Source organism: Bidens hawaiensis, unplaced genomic scaffold (assembly GCF_021521415.1).
Source record: "Bidens hawaiensis isolate Kalapana, Puna unplaced genomic scaffold, B.hawaiensis_p1.1 tig00059906_1, whole genome shotgun sequence".
Lineage (NCBI taxonomy): Eukaryota > Viridiplantae > Streptophyta > Magnoliopsida > Asterales > Asteraceae > Bidens > Bidens hawaiensis.
This window is the reverse complement of record NW_027500789.1, coordinates 14,426-20,020: the sequence shown is the minus strand read 5'-3', so window position 1 is coordinate 20,020 and position 5,595 is coordinate 14,426.

Here is a 5,595-nt window from a genome sequence, read left to right as displayed (position 1 = left end):
TACACATAAACTTATATTCTTTCAATCATACTTTCATACTTTCTTTTGTACTAACTTGCTTTCATATCTTACGTTATAAAGAGCATTATGCTCTACATTCCTTGAGTATTATTAGGGCTCGGTACCCTCCTTCCTCGAGTATTATTAGGGCTCGGTACCCTCTTTCCTCGAGTATTATTAGGGCTCGGTACCCTCTTTCCTCGAATATTAGTAGGGTTCGGTTCCCTAGTTCTCGAATATTAGTAGGGTTCGATTCCCTATTCGTTACCATACAACCATACATCATACCTCGAGTATTATTAGGGCTCGGTACCCTTTTCGTAACCATACAACCATACAACCATCATTTCCTTCTTTTATTAACTTTATCACGTTCATACACATAAGCATACATATCATACTTACCTTATACATAGCGTTACAACCTGACGGTACGTGCAATATCCGAAGATCGTTCACGTACCATCAAGCCATCATTCATACATATCATATTATTCACATAAGGCGTACACTTATCTCTTAGGATAAGCGTATTAACAAACATATTGAGTATGCACACAGCCCCGAAAACATAACACATAAATGGGGCTAGAAACTCACCTGGATCCTGTTACGCTCTCTGTTAATCGTTATTCCCTTATTGAGCTGTGCACGGCTAACTGTATAATATTTACATGTATCAATTAACTATCACTACTCATATCATTTTATTTCTATTAACTGTCTTAACACATTTTCCATTAGCATTTTGGATCATTGAATAATATGTTACTTAAAAGTTCAAGGGCTTATTTGTAATTAAATCATTCTTTTCTAAGTCCAGGGACCATTATGTCATTATGTTAAACTTCTAATTCGTCCCAGTCCTTTAACGAATGGGGTTCATAACGAATGAACCCATTCGTTACCTTATAACGAATCAGGCCTTATTCGTTTGATCTGGTTAGCGAATTGAACCCTATGACGAATTGAACTCTTAGCGAATCAGTCCACATAACGAATTAGTCCATATAACGAATTAGTCAATCTAATTCGTTCTCTCTTCTAACGAAATGGCTATAACGAATCAAGGGTGATTCGTCATCCCTTTCCCTTAACGAATTGAACACGAACTGTAATCGGTTCGCTATGTTCCCATGGACGAACTAGCTAGCGAATCACCTTTAATTCGCTATATTCCTGTAGCGAACTAGGGTTAGGTCAGGAATGTCAGAACATTCCCTGACATTCCCCCCTTAACCTCGTACCACTTTCCGGCGCCGTCATTGCCGGAAAGCCGCCGGAAAAACGCGATTTCGCCGGAAAAACGGGTTTTAGCTCGTTTTTCACCGTTTTTCGTCCCGTTCGATCCAGATCTGAGCTAGGGTGACCCCTAAGCTCATCATAGGTTCGGTTTATACCCGATTCCATCCGGATCTCGTGACTTAAACGGTTTAACGGTGTCGGCTCGTCGTTTCGTGACTATATCTAACGGGTTTAAGCTAATAAAACATCATACTAGTATTACCTCGGGTCGGTGCTCGGTTTCCTTCTTGGTTTCGGTGTAGATAGGGAAGAACTAGAGAGAAATCTTAAGTGTGTGTTTTAGGTGGTGTATGGAATGTGTGAGAATGAATTAAATGAGGGATTAATGGTTTATATAATTATGGATCATGGGCTTAAGCCCATGGTCCTTTCCTCTTTCTTTCATAATCAAAGTCTGTCACACCCTCAAAATCCACTAACGGAGTTTTACCGTCAGAGGGTGTGAACTAACAGGATCGGAATCATCAGTTATAATCAAACCATAAAAAAAACGTTTAAATGAAAATAAGTGCGGAAGCGTAAAACCATAGAACAAAGTTACGTCACGCAGGACGATTTAAAAACCAAGGATAACAGTTAAAACAAGTTTGCATAGTTAAAAGTTTATCACACAATGCATGTTCCTAAACCGCGCGCCCGCCTCGGCTACCTGAGAATAACATACTAAAAGTGTCAACACAAGGTTGGTGAGTTCACAAGTTATATAAAATAAATCGTTTAGCGTTTGCGTTCAGCGTTTTACGTTAAGCGTTTTGCGTAACCACGTTACGGCGTTTTGCGTTAAGCGTTTTGCGTAACCTCGTTACGGCGTTTTGCGTTAAGCGTTTTGCGTAACCTCGTTACGGCGTTTTGCGTTAAGCGTTTTGCGTAACCTCGTTACGGCGTTTTGCGTTACCAGATAGTGTTATGTCAAATTATATATCGATAGGTAGCTAGTCTATACAACAAGTATTACTAAGTGTTCGACACCGAAGCTGACTCGTTTAGTAAGTGCCTTGTCACCAGGTCCTCCAGACAATGGTACGTGTTAGCCAAAATTACACCCGCTCGATCTCCAGTCGAGTTTAGCGTTGGGTGGGGTTTGTCAAACCCAGTACTACTACTCAACAGTGACTCGCTATTCAAAATATTAACCGGTTCGATGTGTAGGACTTCAATTGTTTCGTTTGCCACTTAGTCTTTACAAGTGATATATAATTTACTAACAAAATCTTAAAAATGCGTTGTGGAGTATGTTATCTCCCCCAAAAGAAAAGCGTTTAAAACAGTTTAAAAAGGGGAAAGTGAAACTCACTGTTTGCGAAGAATTTCCCAAAATAATCACCAAGATGCGCGTCACCGAAAAACTCTCTCTAACGTTCTAAAACAACAAAGAGATTTTTCTAAGTGTCGGAATATTATCGAGTCTCTAGACCCGGCACATAATACCTATGCACATAACATGTTTCGTGTTTCGTTTGTGAATCGTGTGTGACTTTCACAAGTGTTTTTGTGACACATCACATGTGTAAACAATCATATACGTGTCATGTATTCATAACGTACATTACTAGCAATTATTCCCCGTAAGGGCATTTTGGTCAACAAATAACAATTAACTAGCCATTATTCCCCATAAGGGCAATTTGGTCAAATCATGGCAATCAATTAGCAACTATTCCCCGCAAGGGTATTTTGGTCAAAACATAACAATTATATAACAAATATCATATTTCATGCATTTTTACACAACTCAGCAGCTAGTTTCACCGAGACAGAAATCCTACTAGAAAGATTGTACTATTTCACCGATCATAGCATCTCAATTAATTTACCAAAAATCATCACAGAAGCACATATGTCTTAGGTTTCCAGAACACATTTTATTACATTTTTATTCCTCATAGTTTTCTCACAATCATCAAATCATTACAGCAAACTCATAACAGTCAGATTCATGCACAACAGAATGTTATTTGCAATTCCCGTTAAACGAAAAATCCAATAAATGCAAGACCACTTGGGTTTGGTTCCTAACTCAATGAGTCAACTTCCAGAAGTGGAACCAACCCAATTGGTCTCGTAGTTCATGAGATATAACATTTACAACATAACCTAACAGCAGGTCTAACAGCTCAGCTTTGCACAACGTTTTTGTAAAATCATAAAAGTAAACTTCTACTTGTCCAAAAATTAAAAACTTATACTTTATAGAAACTAGACTCAACCTAGTTTACTGCAGTACCCACAATCTCAACCAATTTTCACGTTTACACTTCGTTACAGTCACTTAAACATCGTATACACATTCTGTCCAGAATCTGTTTACATCCAAACTCAACATAATAACAATCTATGAACTATCATGCATCCATATAACCCTCTAGACTCCATAAACACCTTCCATGCACATCAATTACGTATTACATACTTGATTAGGGTTTGTGTTTGAACTCAAATCAAAAACACAACAATCAACATGTATCAACATCAATCTAGTTTATCAATTCATTATCCAAATAACAACAATCATATTAACTATATGCATACTCAAAATCGGCAGCCTAGGGTTTGTTATTAACCCAACAAACATCAAAATCAATCAACAAGAATGTAAAGGATGATCAATTATACCTTCCTAGCACCTAGTTCTTGGATTAAACGCTTGATTTCTTGATGTATGTGTGTGTGGAAGTGGACGGCAGCAAGGATGAAGTGGGAGGGGGGGGGGCCGATCGGGTTGGGAATAATAATAATAATAGTTAGGGTTTTATTTTTAAGGTTATATTTATAGACACGCAAGTTACACTCAAGTCCCTCTACTTTCAAGTGTTGTTTTTCTAGCCTAACTAACTTGTTTTCGTCTTGAGTTAACGTTTATAACCATGTTATCACATAACACATAAGTCTAACACATAATTATCACATAATTACTGTTTTGATGTTTTTCGTTTATTTATCAATCGTTTGCGTCAACTCGTTTGCGTTTCGGTGCAAATCTCGAAAGACAACACATGTAGTAAGTGTTAAGCGTCATTTAAACCCTAGTTTAAATGCAATGAAGTGTGCGTTATAGATTCAATGATCTTAAGTTTGAATTGACGGAGTTGAGTTAACGGAGTTAACCTGAAATTGACGATTGTCACATCATTCCCATGTTAAAGAATTTTCGTCCCGAAAATTTGAGTCAAGTCGTGATGAGAGTCTGAAAGAGTAAGAAAAAAAATTTCAGTTTGTCATATCATCCCCTAGTAGAAAGAAATTTCGTCCCGAAATTTAATTCATACCTCCGGTAATGTCTGACGGTTTGCCGAGTTTCGCTGTTTTCTGTGTTTGGTTAGCCCTTCAAAAAGGTGAGGATACTTTTTCATCATTTGATCCTCGCGTTCCCACGTGAACTCCGGTCCACGTCTCGAGTTCCAACGAACCTTAACGATTGGAATTTTGCTGTGTTTGAGCGTTTTGGTTTCCCAATCCAAAACCTCGACTGGTTCCTCAATGAAACGTAACTGTTCATCAACTTGTAGTTCCTCCAAAGGGACTACTTGGGTTTCATCAGATAGGCAATTCTTCAAATTTGATACGTGGAATACATCGTGTACGCCACTGAGTTCTGTTGGTAGGTCCAGTCGGTACGCCACCGGACCAATGCGCTCAGTTATCCGGTACGGACCAACATACCGTGGGTTGAGTTTGTTTCGCTTCCCAAAGCGAACCACACCTTTCCAAGGTGAGACTTTGAGTAAAACCCGATCGTTCACTTGAAATTCGAGAGGTTTTCGGCGCTTGTCTGCGTAACTCTTTTGGCGGTCTCGTGCTGCTGCCATGCGATTTCGGATTTGAACAATCTTTTCCGAAGTTTCGAGTACCAGTTCTGGGCCAGTGATTTGGCTGTCACCCACCTCTGCCCAGCAGAGTGGTGATCGACACTTCCGTCCGTACAGCGCTTCAAACGGCGCTGCCTTAATACTTGCGTGGTAGCTGTTATTGTACGAAAACTCTACCAAGGGTAAGTGGGGTTCCCAACTTCTTCCGAAATCCAAAACGCATGCACGCAACATATCCTCCAGGGTCTGAATAGTTCGTTCACTTTGCCCATCCGTCTGAGGATGGTATGCTGTACTCATATCGAGACGGGTGCCCAGTGCGCTTTGCAGCGACTTCCAAAAGTGCGAAGTGAAACGAGAATCTCGATCGGAAATGATCGAGACAGGCACTCCGTGTCTCGACACTACTTCCTTCATGTAAACACGAGTCAGTCTTTCCATTTTGTCTGTTTCTTTAATTGCTAGGAAGTGTGCCGATTTAGTC